The sequence below is a fragment of the Epinephelus moara genome, chromosome 20 (genome assembly GCF_006386435.1).
Source record: "Epinephelus moara isolate mb chromosome 20, YSFRI_EMoa_1.0, whole genome shotgun sequence".
NCBI classification, from domain to species: Eukaryota; Metazoa; Chordata; class Actinopteri; order Perciformes; family Serranidae; genus Epinephelus; species Epinephelus moara.
Window position 1 is genome coordinate 21868192 of NC_065525.1, and position 15564 is coordinate 21883755.

Sequence of the window (15564 nt, forward strand, 5' to 3'; positions counted from 1 at the left end):
ACCGCACACAGCTGACAAACAAGAGTCACTCTGTGCCTGTCAGGGGGTACACTGTCACAGGTGAGAGGATGAGGCTGTCATTGCTTTAACAGAGCTGCCAAAAGTATTAGTGGGATGTCGGGACCATCAGCGACTATCAGAGCAGAGATACAAGCATACAACCACACACATATGCATTATCCGCCCACCCTCACATACTTACCTCTTCCAGCCCTTACCTAGCTCCCTCTCACAGAGATTGGATTTCCCTCTCGCATCAGTGTGTCTGCTGTGCATGTGTATGAGTGTGTTTGCGCTGCTATTCACCTTGGAGGAGCACTGAATGTGCCTCTTTGAGTTTTATCCTGGTGTTCTGGTACTGCCGAGCACTGCGCACCCTGATAAGAGCTACTGGGGGATATTTTTCCACCTTTACAAACTATGTTCTTGGTGAGTGAGTCAACCTTGTCTTGCTTGACAGCATGTGCATCTACTTATGCCTTGAGCCGTGTATTGTTTTGTTTAACACATAGGTGTAGGTTATCCAGAAACAGCATTTCATCTGGTGAGTTTGTGTCTCCAGGAGTAGTGAGGACATCTGTTATGTAGGCCTATGCTGTCATACTTTGTACAAATGAAGTGCTTTGTTTATAAGGAGGGAGGGTGCTGCAGGATATGCTAAAACCCCAGCAGTGTGAATTGCTGGCTGCAGTATTTGAATAGCTGAATTCTGGGTGGACACGAAGCATCTGTTACTGTCAGAGATGTGCTCAAATGTGGTCTCAAATTAAGAGGAAGGATAAAAAAGTTCTCAAAGTAGTTGAAGATTTCTGCTCACACATGCTTATATCACTTTCTCAGTGAAAAGTAACTAAGGACATTATATGATATAGATTTACACTGTGGTGGACTACTGTGGTATTTTAATGACTTAACCACAGTTGGTGTTAATTTGCCAAGGCAATGTAAATTGTGACACTATGGTGGGGCAGTGGTCAGCGCTGTTGCTTCCCCGCAAGAAGTTTCTGCGTTTGTATCCGCCGGCTGGCTGGGGCCATCCTGTATGTAGTCCACATGCCCTCCCTGTGTCATCGTAGGTTTTGCATTTCTCTCCATGTCAGCTTGGGTTTTCTTCAGGTTCTCCGGCTTCCTCCCACAGTCCAAAGACATGCAACTTAGGTTAACTGGGGACTAACTTGCTTTTCGGTCCAAATGTGAGTGTGAATGGTTGTCTGTCTCTTTGTGTCAGCCCTATGATAGTCTGGTGATGTGTCCAGGGCACCCAGTGTCAACTGGGACAAGCTCTCCTGCAACCCTGAATAGGATTAGCAGTTATGGATAATGAATGATGAATATATGAATGATTTAAGTTACCACCTTTGTTGCCCCAGGGGTTTAGTGTAGGAGAAAAACTGTAATCAGTGCTGGGGAAATGACATTAAAATTGACGTTTACAACCCTACTCGCTACTTCAAAATGAAAAGTAGTTAAATTAAACCTTAGCACAGTTGTTTTCAGTCTTTGTATGTCAAACGCAAACCAAAGGGCAAGCCAATATATATATATATATATGTATATATATATATATATATATATATATATATATATGCTATATATATATATATATATGTATCTTCTATAACTTGTGTTTTCACTCTTATCACAACATAAAACAATAAAAATGAGAAAAACTAAGACAGGTAGCTTTCGTGATACTGTATACTGAGGTCGTCTTCACTGGTACTTTGTTGTAATTTGCTCCGTACAATAAAGTCATCCATTGTCCCACTCACAGCTTTTTCCTTTTAAATGTTATCATCCCTCACAGTGGCTGCCAATCAGGGCTTCTGATGTGTCACACACTTAAAATTCTAAGGTGTGAATGGTGACAAATAGGATCCCTGTGAAGCTTATTAATTACATTAAATTACATTTTTTAGGTAGAGTTTGCCTTTTTATTATGTGTGCACACAACATACTGATACAGTCGATTAAAAATTAATTCTTGACTTTTTGTGCTGGCCCAGTTGAATATTGCAATAATAGGCTAATGTGTGGTTATCACAAAAACCCACGGCGCACCATTTGAGAACCAGTGCCTTACTGTAGCATACAGTTTGTCAAAGTAAATCAGTTTTCAAAAGGTAAGCTGCATCCAAAGTACATCATGGAAAATGATCACAATCTGAGTCTGGCATCTCATATTGTTACAGGGAGGTACAACTGATCTGACACTGAGTAAAGTGTAGGTGTGTTCGATTTAGGGACAACAGCAAGCCAATCCTCACCAAGGCAGCTCGAGGGTGTGTTTTAAAGAGAGGATAGGGAGCAATTTTTGGGGCGGAATCAGGGAAAGCAAAACATGTAGGGAAATTAGCAGTATTCCATCGCAGACCTCTTGGTTGCAAGTCAGAGGTAATTTTAGTCAAATAGGAGGTGATTGTCATTAAATGGCAACTGTGGCCAATGAGCTGTAGCACTGTGCCATGTGGTGTGACAAAAAGTGTCATGATAATACAATGAATATGTGGTTTGTAATTAACTACATAAACTACGTGACCCACCTAGATTTGAATCTAGTTAGGCTGCCACCCAACTATTGCAAATTGTAGTTACAGTATACCAGTATTTTACGACAGCTTCACATAATGGATATGTACCAATCTCCAAAACATGTACATACTGTGCCCAAGAGGGGACAATCATTGCTTTGTTTATTTTCAGTATACTGTCTTTGCAACCAGTGATAACTGTGTTAGCTAGCAGCAGGTCACCACAGAGAAGATTTAGCTCCTAATTACATCTCTCAATGACAGGCAAAACACTCTGGCAATCAAGGTGCCTCTGTTCGCTGTCATGAAGTAAATCAAAACATCCCTCTTTGCTGGCAAAAGGCAGACAGTCCATCTGTGGGTGACCAGAGGGTACACTCATGTCCTGGCTCGACTTTTTGAAGCCTTTTAAGCTCTCAGGCCACGAGAGTTCAGAGGATTTTTAGAGTTTAAAATCATACCAGGCCTTTTGGACAGTCATAAGTTGGATTAGTATTACTTTCAGAAATTTGTCAAACTTAGGGACAAATTTGAACTCTGAGCGGTTTTATAATTGTACACATAGGTCCAGATGTCTGCCAGTCTGTGCTCCTGCTCCCGCACAGGAACAGGCGACTGAGTCATTTCAGGCCTGAATCCATCTCTCTGTTCTCAGCAAAAGGCTCCCAGGCTGCTGGTAATGTGCTCATGAAGGTGATCAAAAGCCTTTAGATCTGTACATCTGCGTGCCCTGCAAATATTGCAAGTGTTACAGCCTTCTACCGACAAAGAGCTCTCTTTGACCCACATGCCCCACCACTGAAATAAAACAGAGGACCTCCACGTTTGTGATTGGCTTAACGAATGGCAGTCAGGTCAACCATTGGCAACGCTATTGAGGGCCTCAAGGGATGAGTGATAGAGGATGTGATACCAGCAGAACAGAGGCAGATGCTCTTTTGACTCCCTGTCAGACAGGGAGGGATGCTAATGACATTCTCCCTCAAGCACTGAGGAGATATAGAGAGAGAAACACTAATGACTCTCTATCTCTCTGGTCACTAGCAAGCCTGCAGACAGCTTGTTAAATCTCACAGCAGAGTAACAAGATGTTATTCAGAATGTTTGGAGGCAACTACACACAGAAAATGTCTGGCAATTAAAAACGTATGTGCAATTAACAAGGTCTATGGTGAGGGTTTGAATTTTTTTAATGGCGGCACCCTCAGTGTGAGTTTTTCTCCTTAGACACCTTGCAACCTCATGTCCATTTTCTGTGAGTGTCAAACTAGTGCATGGTTTCAACAACTTTAAAATCATCTCAAAAATTACAGAAATGGTTCCACATTTTGAGGAATGTGCTGGCTTTCTTGTCGAGGGTTAGATGAGATCAGTAGCTTCCCCTCTCCTGACTGTGTGATGAATATGAAGCTACAGCCAGGAGCTGGTTAACACAGCTTAGCATAAAGCTTCAAGGTTTCTTTATTAGTACTTATGGGTAAATGTATTGTGCAGATGGGAAACAAAGCATTCCAAAACAAGAAATCACAGCAATACAGACTTAAAGAACATTTGAACGAAATACATTAAAACAAGTATCACTCAAAACAGTATCACAGCATAAGACTGGAAACTGGGGAAACAGTTCGCCTGGCTCTGTCCAAAGGTAAAAACATCCAACTACCAGAACTTCTAGAGCTCCTTAATCAATACATTATATCTCATCTGTTTAGTGTAAGTGTCAAAGTGACACATTGTGATGTTACAGGGAAAATAAGTTAACTTAAATGTGTGAGCTTTAATGTGGTTTGCAGAGATCCACAGGTACAGTGTGAGATTGATAACACTATAAAAACGTCATTATCTGTGTCTGTTCTCAAAAAGAGCTTAAGGGCAGCACTTACTTCTAAAATATGTTGAGGCTTGAATACCTCAAACAGTTGGGAACTTCTTATCGTGTTACAATACTCTAAAATCCATTTAAATTGTAGTGTTATTTCCACTTGCCAAGTCTTTATTTATTGTATCTTACCTATTTAACTGGCATTTACACTGATGGAATAAACATCTTGGGACATTTGGTGGTTAGGGTAGTTTAGTTTTTAGGGTCTTTGGTTTGTCTCGGGTGTTATTTAGGTTGTAAATGTTACTGTGTATCATGTGCATTTTTTTTTTTTTCAAATCAAGAGGTGTAAGTGAACAAACATTTTAATTACTTTAGTGTCTGAGACCCTATACTTCAGACTGGAAAGTAAGTGGAAGCAAGTCCAGGAGGAGATTGAAACATGTCTCCAGCTAATATAAGTAGAAAAGTTGCTCTGTGGTCGATTACACCAACAATAAATCCAAAAACGCTGATCTCCGATTGGTTTTCCTACCGTGTCGTAAAAAGAGGCAGCTCAGGCCTATAGACGAGGCCAGCATCTCATCATCACCAACTCCATGTGAACTTTTGGGTAAAAGAAACATGTTGTCACTTAAGGAGAGAAACAGGAAAAAGCCGAAAAGTTATTGTGTAGCTTTCACACTGAGATTTGAAGCACATTATATGCATGAATATTCACTGTCAAATAGCAAAATGATGCTGGTGACAGTTACTACTGATAGATAGCTAACGTTAGCTTGAGTGGGAGGCTGCTGCAGTATTGTCAAGCAGTATTGCAGCATGACTGTCATCTCCAGCTAAATCTTAGCCTAGATCAAACATTTGGCTTTTGGTTATTTACAGACAACGCTTAGCCTAACGATTCAGTAATTCAATCAAATGTGCATGTCCTGATAAGCAATAGTGGCCCACTGTGTTGGGTCAATTATCCACTTGCACAGGGAGGGGAAATGACAGTGAATAACCTTAATTTATTGAGGTATTATGAATGCTCAGGTTCAGGCAAGGTTGCACAACAAGTATTACAAATGGTTTTTTTTAACAAGAAATAAATGCATGTATATGTAAGAGGGTCAATCATACAGCAGTAATATGTATAACAAAGTCAAATGTACAATTCTAATATTAAGTTTTATAGTTACACAAAATTTGTTTCAGTTGTTATTACCTGACATGCTTAGGCCTCCATAGTCAATATGTGGAATGTCTGATACTCAGTTTCTGTTCCCCTACGTTCACCCTTGGGAGTACCCCACCTATAAAGAGGTGTCTCTCCTGCCTTACCTCTCCCCTTTTGCTGTTGTGCTCCATGGGAGAAGTAAGCGACATTGCCCCTGTAGCAGTTTCCTTGTTTTAGCACAGTTAAGCTGTGTTTATAAGTTCATTTATGCTAACATATTCCTGTGTCACTTAATTTGTGTAGGGGCTTGAGTTTATATGGTTGTATCTGACAAGGGATTTTGTTTTTACCTCTTGCTGTTAGGTATGTTTTCTATGTTTTATCATACTTAATTGAATGTAACATGGCTGCCGTTTTGCTGTTGTGCTCCATGGGAGAAGGGCTTGAGTTTATATGGTCGTATTTGATGGAGGATTTTGTTTTTAACTCTTGCTGTCAGCTGTCAGGAATGAACAGAGATTGCCTCCAAAGATCCTCTTCATATGAACATATGAACGGTTACATATACATACCAAAATTACAATCCAAATTTAAGATAAATGGCATTGACATTAATAGGATCCTTGGCTTTCTATCCCCCAAAATGGGATGCAGCCATGACATTTTGCACCTGTATATGCCAGTCTGATCTATCTCAGATACCTTATCGGGGTGTCCAATTTAAAATGTGTCCATTATGTGTTATGATTGCATTTTAGCTGTTTTGTGTATAAACTAAAACTGAATACTGAACTGAAACCGGTTACCAGTCTTTGTGCTAAGCTAAGTGTATCCTAGCTGTAACTTCATATTTAGAGAACAGAAACAAGAGTGGCATCAATATTCTCATCTAACTCACAGCAGCAAAGAAATGTCAAACTTCAAAGTGAATTGAATAAGGAGGGACATGCCACAGTGTGTTCTGCATTCTGCAGTTTAACTAAGGAGGATGTCTTTCCAACTTTTGCTGCCTCCCAAACTAATATCTTCTGTCATTGTTAATGGTGGAGGGCAGAGTAATTGGCTATATTACAGTCTCTTCCTCTGAGAATCCCTCCATGATTAAGGAAATTATCACACCCCAGTGTGTGATACAGATACACAGATATACATGTGCAGACATAACAGTGTATTTGTACATACACACACATACTGGACCTCCAGTCATCAGAGGTTATAGTGAGTAACAGAGAAATTACTCATGAAGCTGCTGCCAGTTTTAAAGCTGTTATTCAAAGGTGTATAAACATCCATCTGACTGGTGTTTTACTGCTGTCTGCATCTTTGTGGCTTTGTGCGGTTTACACAACATTATTATTCTCAGTTGCAAAGCAGTTATATAATCAAAAAACAAAATGAAAGCTAATATATATGAAAGAAAATATTGGATGGCTGAGCAATATTACAGACCCCTCTCCTCTCTGGAGAAGATATCAGCATCATAAAAAAACACAGGCTTTATCTAATATCTTCCCCTCTATTTTTTCCAGCTCAACTATAAGCATTTAGTCTTCACAAAGAAGAATTTCTCCCTCCATCTGATACGGTGTTCCTCTCTCTAGACATGAACCTGGAGGTGAATTCTGAAGCTCTGCCTTTTCGTCACCCCTCATTGGCTGAGAGATGCCTACAAGGGGAGCCACCACAGAGAATGATTGACTGTTTGTCTCTAACCCCCTATCAAGGATGAGACGAGCACTTTGGGGCGAGAGTCAGACTCATCTGTCACTTTCACATCCCATCTCACTCTCTCCTACGCCGCGTCATTCCCTGCTGTTACGATTTCACAAACGTGGGGAGGGGAGCTGCTAAAACACCAAGACTGAGGTCAATGAACTTACGGGCAGTCACTGTGGCAAGTTAAACACTGTGTGTGTGTGTGTGTATGTGTGTGTGTGTGTGTGTGTGTGTGTGTGTGTGTGTGTGTGTTTGTGTGTGTGGACACAAGCTCTATTTCATGTTTAGCACTGTTTTGGGCTACTTGAGCACTGAAATTAGACACTGATACTGAAATTCTCTCCAGCCAGATATTTCCAGCGTAGCTGCAGCAAACAGCAATCATTTTTCATCATCGCTGGAGTTGTACAGGTGGCTGGCTGCCTTTGTGTAACATCTGAACGCAAACTGTAAGTGCACTTTGATTTAAGCATATTGTGTTGTTTATGATGGAGCTCACTACAGTCTCTTTCAAACGTGTTTATCAAAGTTGTATTTGAATTTGATTCCTTTTCTTTAGAACTGGGTCAACACACAGAAAACCTGAGAGACTTCAGAACATATTTTGACATGTATTGGCGTAGACTTGACATTTAGCCTCTTCTTCCATCGCATTGCGTTAATTTTCCTCAGTCTGCGGGTGTGATACAATCTCTTCTCAAATGTGACACCACACAGAAGCTCACAGGGTTAAGAGTTCAGTGCTTTGATTTAGTCATTTAAATGATTTATCATGCAGATTAAAGAGGGAGGAAACTTTTGTAACAGCAGCACATTATGATATGGTCTCTTGCAATAGATTATCTATAAAGTGTTACCAATATCATAATCGTATTCAAATCCTCAATCATAAGTAAAATTCTTGTGCTCAGTCCCTCACTTAAGTAAAATTACAGAAACTTAAAGAACTTAAAAGCAGAGGTGATCCCTGACTCTGGCGAGCCTCAGACAAAGAGGCCCATTGAGACGGTTACAGCTAACATTGTAAATATTACAGTTGCAGGTAGCTAGCTGACTGTCCTAACTAATGGTATCCTGCTGGCATATGTTAGCGAGAGTGGTCCCACTTAAGGGTTTTGTGGGGCAGCTGTGGTTCACTGTGTAGTAGGGATGGGCATTAGTACTGGTGTACTCAATTTGGATGCCATTGTTCTTTCAATGTATTGAGTAATCGCTGCCCAACCTTCCACATGTGCATATGACTTTTCAATTTTTTTTCATTCATTTTCTGTAGCCACTTTTCCTGGTACAGGGTCGCGGGTGTGCAGGAGTGAATCCAAGCTGTCATTGTGGGGGAGTCGGGGTACACCCTGGACAGACCACCAAACTATCACAGGGCTAACACACAGAGACAGATATAGACCACAGACCATTCACGGTCACGTTCACACCTATGAGCAATTTCTAGTCACTAATTAACCTTCATGTCTTTGGACTGTGGGAGGAAGCCAGAGAACCCGCATAAACCCACACTGACATGCTGAAAACATTCAAATTTTTTTCACTTTTTTAAATGGTTAAAATACTGCTGCGGGAGTTTGAGCTTCATGTTGGGGAAAGCTAATTTGAGTCTGCCCACACATACACACACAGTAACGGGGCTAACTGTTAGCATCACACGTATAACGTTACCTAATGGTTATTAACAGGTTTAATGTCAGAGTCGAGGCGTTTTGCTGTCAGTGTGAGTTTTTTTGGGACCCTATAGCTTACTGTTGCTGTTGTGTTAGCTTATGCTAACAGGGCAGATGTTGAACTGACGGTGAGGAGAGTAGCTCTGAAGGTGGTTCTTTAGCACTGTGTCTTACCTATGTTATGGCAGCAACAGAAAGTTTGCTGATTTTTCTTATGTTAAGTGTAAATATATGGTTTATTGAAGCCTGGCTGTTCAATACATGATTTTCAAATTGCACTTTTTTTCTGTATTTGGCCAATTTACATTCCTATTCTTCCATGGAACTTTTTTTTCATGAGTTCTCAAGCACTCTAAAATGATTTAATACAAGTACTCAAATATGGAAATGACTTAAAAGGCCCGTCCCTTCTGTATAGCACCTTAATGATAAGCTTAAGGCGGAATTATAATTTGCAAAATGTGCCAATATGAGTGGCCATCGGACGTCCCTTTCCCCAGTTTTATGGGGGCCTTCAAAACATTTGCGTGGCTTGCCCCTCCTGACATTGTGCCCTTGATTAAAAGTAATCAGAGGTACTGAGTTTGCAGCAGGACAGCTGCCATCTGTGTTACATTATATATTATTTTGGTGACATTACTGAAGCATTAACATGTAAGCAGCGCATTGGTGTAGCTGGTTGCCAGGGAGGTCATTTTATTAATTACCCTGTATGCAGCTGAGTGGTTTAATATATAACCATGCTTATAAACTTATCTGTTTTGTATGTAAATCTTAATCTGCAAAGTAACTCAAACCACCAGCTAAATGTAAAAAGCAAAATCTTTTCCTGTAAATTGTACTGTAGATGTATCTCAAAAGTGCATCTAAGTACAGTGCTTGAGTTAATGTACTTGCCTTTCCAAAATGTATGATACTTTGTCTTGTATACAGTAGATCTATTCTTCCTTGATGTCAGACAGTTGCACTCTAGAAGCGTTCTGCTTTCTGGGCTGTCTTACAAGAAGCTGCTGTGAGTATTAAAAGGCCAAGATGGTTTATTACAGAGAGTTTAATCTCAGCTGTCAATAAAATCCACCAAAATTGAAAACACTTCATAATGCACTGAATAAATTAATGTAGAATCTGAGTTAATTTATCTGCATTGTCATATATTGCAGAATCACCACTATATGGACGCCACTGTTACCTTTCATTGGTATTGCATCATTGCATTACGCCTACCTGTTACATAGATCATGACATTATTGGTTTATGAGTTAGATTTGCAGGGTCATGTGAGAACTGAGTCCCAGCAGCATCGGTGGTTAACTCATGAAGGTCATGTCAGAGCCTCTCAGCTGAGTTCTGAGGTGTTTTAGTGTCTCTGCTCCTCGGTTCACCCCTCCTGCTGATCTAATCGTCACTGTAATGACAGTGTTGACTTTGCCGCCGGCTTCACTGTGTCTCTCATTTTCACTGTCATTTCGTCTCACCATCTCTTTCTCTTACTTTATGTGTCTGCCCTCTATCTCTCCATCTATAAGGATTGATTCAACATTTAACATTAGCATGACCTCAAAATAATGCACTTAAGTAAACCACCACTGCTCTAATGTTATCTTTCTCTAACTTCCTACATGTTTCTTTCCCACTCTCTGCCTCTTACTTTCTTACATTTTGTGTTAATGCAACCCTCTGTGGCCGCTATTGACAACGTCTTTGTGTTCACATGTAATAGCAGTGGCACTGGCAATTAATTTGCAAAGCTGCTTGTTCAATATCGTACATAAATGCAGGTAAATGAGAAGTTTGATTACATCTAATACTTGTGCATGTAGATCAATTTAACAAGAGGTTTAATAAAGCCATTGATTATGTACATCTGTTGCAGCCACCCCAGCATTACATTTCATTCATATTATCACAAAGGAATGTTCATTAAACGTCATTGTTATTGGGCAACTGAAGGCCGTTGTCATGGCAAACACTCCAACTGTAATTGAATGCGATGTTTTCAGTCAGAGTGCCCTTGCATGAGTCATGTTGTTGTGTGGTGGAGCAGAAATCTTTGTATACATGTGCATGAATGACATGAGTTGTGTAGTGTAAAAACAAATTAACAAACCTCCCATAAGGTTTAACAAAATCTGAGAAAGGAAAGGGTATGCCTTGAAACACATAGTTCTATGGGCACAAAGGGTCTTAAAGGTCCAGTGAGTACAATATAGGGGGATATATTGGCAGAAATCGAATATTATATTGTTAAGTATTTTTAACTTTTTAAAGTGAAACTGCTTTATTCAGTGTTTTTACAGATTTTAATCACCTGGTCTGTTTGTTTTGGAGAGTAGACTAGAGCACGACTCAGGCCACATTTTCCTGACCGAACCCGACCTGAGTCCAAGACAGTTAAAACCGAGCCAGGCCCAAACCCAACAGACTTTCATATTCTTAAGTCCGAACCCAACCTGAGTCCGACGCAGTTTGTTACCTGACATAGTTATATACATGCACACACACTCAGTTGGAGCGCAGTTTATAGACACACTCTGTGGCCTAACCTTTTACGCAGTCTCACTCATACACTACACTCACACATAATACACAAATATAATTGAATTAGAGTCTTACCAACTGGTTCGTTATCACCTGCACTGACGACTAAATCGAAATGCCTCCATTCCACCAATTTCCCTGCATGTTTTTTTTTTTTTGCAGTTTTAAACTTTCCTGTTAGCAACTTTTGTCTAGCATCCTCCAGTTTCATTAGTTCAGTCTGAATATGTACCGCCTCCTGCCTGAAATGTTTCTATTGGCCTGTGTTGCATTCAAGCGTTGTCAGGTATATAACAAATTCCAGCACTTGAGTAGGCCATAGCACAACACAGCAGCATGTCAAGTTGGCCAAACCCGTTCCGAACCCAAGCAAAATTTCTCCATCGGGCTTGGGTCGGGTATCCACACTCTAGAGCAGACCCTTTGCGGATAAATGGGCTGACCCCCTGAACAATGGACACTGAAAGAAATCTAACCAGGAGAAGTTTAGGCTGGTTGCAATCTGCTGTCCTAACCAGTAGATACCATTAAGTCCTTTAAGACAAATTTGTGATTCTGAGGCTACACTATAAAGTAAACAGTAAACAGTGGAGCCCTTTAAGTGTCTGCAATGTAAAAGGTCTACCCAATGACCTCTGTGGAGTCAGATCCATCAATCCCCTCTGGACTGGTACGGGCTTTATAATGTGCTGTCATACCCTAACTCAGTGTCCCTGGTGAGCCAAGGAGTGGCCAAGCAACAGGGTTCCACCTGTGCCAGTAGAGCTAAAGTGGAAATGTACAAGCTCATGGACCCTCTAATGGGCTCTGTGGACTTAAGAGGGTGAAGCTAGATGCTTACACTCCCTGCCGTGACACCAGCACAACACAAGCTCTATTGCTCTCATACAGTATGCAAGGGGCACCTCTGTGTCTCAGCAGTTTGTTCAGTGGGATATGTGTGCAGCAGATTTGTGTAGTTGCAACATGTTTTTTTTTTTATATATTTCATTTTCAAATTTTCAATTTTATATGCAGGTAACATGTAAACAAGATAGCAAAACAAGAAGAACAACAACAGACTAGAAAACACAAGAGGGAAAAAATGAAAAATAAAATAAGGAAAAGAAAAGAGCTGCCAGACATACACGCTCAGTGTTAGAAATTTCCGAATGTCACGTAGTCAGGTGTTACAAGGCCTCAGATAAAGGGTAGGCAAACATATGCAACAAGTATTTACCTTTGTAATAGTCAATGGCTGGACCCCATATGCTCGAAAATCTATTGGATGCTACAAACTTGTAGGACCGTATTTTCTCCATTTGTATGATTATAAGAATTTCATTGAGCCACTTCTGGAAGCTGGGGATGTAGATGATTTCCAGCTGGTTAGAATCATCTTCTTAGCAGCTACCATTTTGAGCATCAATGCTGATTGTTCCTCAGATGTGTAGTTCAAAGTTATCCCTTGGCATCCAAAGAGCGCCAGTTCTGGATCAGGGGGAATATCTATTCCAAAGACCCCAGAGAACCACTGAAATATTTTGCACCAATAATTGTGTAGATGAGGACAGAGGCAAAAAACGTGCAACAAAGAGTCATAGTTGACTCCCATTCTATTCACCTGTTAGCTTTATGTGCCTGAGTCTTTCTCAAGGCCCATAGTTAGCACTGGGACAACTGATGTGTGAGTGGCACGCTGTGGGCTGTTGTTGGCGTGCTCTCCTCTTTTCTGCATAGCAGAAGGCAGGTGAGGAAATGCATTTTGGCCCTGATTGGTTTGTCAGGTCCAAATGAAATTATCCACTCACACAGGCTTCTTCAGTTCAGAACTAAAGAGGGCTCTTGGATTAGTGGCAAGACATCTTCACCTCTGCAGCTTCAGTTTAGTGGATAATTTCATTTTGGCTTGATACTGTTCCATCTGGATGGATGAGATTAATCTATGTGTGGCAGGTTGTGTTCTATTTGTTCATTATTATCACTTACAGACCTGTAGGTGGGAGAGACGTTTTGTGATTATATCCTCTGCTAAAGCCATTCTTGTGTCAGCTTTGACTTAGTGACCTACTGTGCTGTTGTCTACAGTGACTGGGGCTTGTGTCACAGGTTGCATTATAGGATTGAGCTGTCCAGCAGGGCTTTACACAAAGCGCTTCACCTATGTGTTTGCTTTTTAAATGCATTTTCTGCACTGTTCTTAACTATTTATTGTCTTGCTTTTAGCTTTTGTTTTTAATGATCTATTGTTCCTTTATTTTAATGTATTTTTCTTGTAAAGCACATTGAATTGCCTTGTGTATGAATGGTGCTATATAAATAAAATTGCCTTGCCTTGCCTTGCCTATGCTCACACAACTAAAGCAGCAACATCTAACCACTCTTGTTTTTAGATGGTTAACTTTCTCATCCATCCATTGCACTCTTATTTGCAGCCCCCAGCACTCAGCAGTGGTTAACTCAATTAAGTAGCTCCATTATAATTGGTGAGAGCCGGAATGGCAGCCTGGGCTATCATGAAGCTGATGGAGGACTCAGTTGCAGCTATAACCCGCTGTTTACATGCAAAAGGAACTTGCTGGCCTCTATGTGGTTGGGCTCAGAGGTGGAAAAAGGCACAGTTGGACATTGATTGAGGAGCTGCAATTTACATGCTGCAGAGATTTGGAACAAGGCCTCTGTGCTTCTGCTCCTGGGGTTTTACCCACAGAAACAGGATAAAGTGTGTTTGTCTGCTGTGCTGCAACACAGACATTAGGAAACGGGCAGAATCAGATGTGTTGGATGGAGAGGATAGACAGCCAGGTACCCATAGAAACAGACAGAAGAACAGGAAGACAGCAGTCATGCACAAACATGCACGCAAACACACACCAAGTAGAGTGAATGCAATTACAGAGCACCACAGGGGAGCATATAAAACAATGCGGTTGTTACACTTTCATTATCGACAATATCAACAATGCTTAGCCATTACAAATGGAGGAAAATGACTATAATAATGTGAATCTGATGATTGCAGTCTCTTTCTGAAACATATTAAATTTCTGATTGAATTATTGTGCTTTGTTTTCATAAAAATTGGCCTAACCTAATTAACAGTGTTGAAACTGAGTTCTGAGGGTTTGTCTTTGAAGTCTTGCCCTCTGCATACAGTTAGAAAAATGTGTCTCATGTGTGGAGCAGTTCCTTCTCTCCGCTCTGTGCCTCCGTAGCACGCTCACTCTGATCACGATTCAGCTGTTGGCCAAAAACAAAGAAAACAGTGAAACTCATTACTGCTCTTCTGGCCTTCCAGTTGGATGTTTTTATTTTTTTTATTTTTTTTTGAAGGGGGAGTCTGCAAAACATTCCAGAAATAAATACAGCATGTGTGTGTGTGTGTGTCTGTTGTTTGTGAGTGCATGTGTGCATGTATGAATCAGTGGTGCTTAGTCCTGTCTCATAGAGACCTCGATAAGACCTCAAAAATCTGACGTAGTTTGGCCTTGCCCAGATATGGATTTCCCCTTTATTTATTTCGTAATCTGTTTTCAACCAAGACTATTCAAACATAGATATTTTTACCAGCATACATTTGTCTTTGTATTAGTCCTAAATTCCACAAACAGCTTCGCATCTCGAGACTGACAACAGGCTGATGCATGCATGCATAATGCTTAGCTCTAGATCCTGAAATCCATATTTGGGCAAGGCTAACACAGTGCTAGCATCCTGATTAATCTGTCTCTGTCACATCTCTCAGACGTATTTCTCTTTATCAGATCTGGGCCCAAGTTGTGCCCTCGTCTGTCTCTGCTTTGCCAGAAGTGGCCACTGGACAGACATAGCCGGGCAGAGGTCTCATAGCCTCTCATCTCATAGCCGGGCAGAGGTCCAGACAATCCCTTTGGAGGCAGCAGGTCTCTGTCTTCTCTTCTCCTAACTCTCAGTGGCTCAACACCACCGAACTATCAGCCAATAGCTCTATGAGGCCAGAGTCGAAGCTCAGAGGAAGGCCGATAGGAGGAGTAATTAGTGCTCGGCACAACACTTCAGTGGGATTCTGTGTGTGTGTGTGTGTGTGTGTGTGTGTGTGTGTGTGTGTGTGTGTGTGTGTGTGTGTGTGTGTGTGTGTGTGTGTGAGGGAGAGAAAAGAAGAGG

General features: G+C 40.9%; 1 protein-coding gene across 1 annotated transcript in view; it reads left to right on the plus strand.

Annotated features, from left to right (window-relative positions):
* The first annotated feature begins 7432 nt into the window (after positions 1-7432).
* shank3a (SH3 and multiple ankyrin repeat domains 3a) overlaps positions 7433-15564 on the plus strand; it is a 267152-nt gene continuing 259020 nt past the window's right edge. The window contains exon 1 of the mRNA XM_050073918.1: positions 7433-7680. The gene's annotated coding sequence lies outside the window, so the exon portion shown is untranslated. The remainder of the gene's footprint in view (positions 7681-15564) is intronic.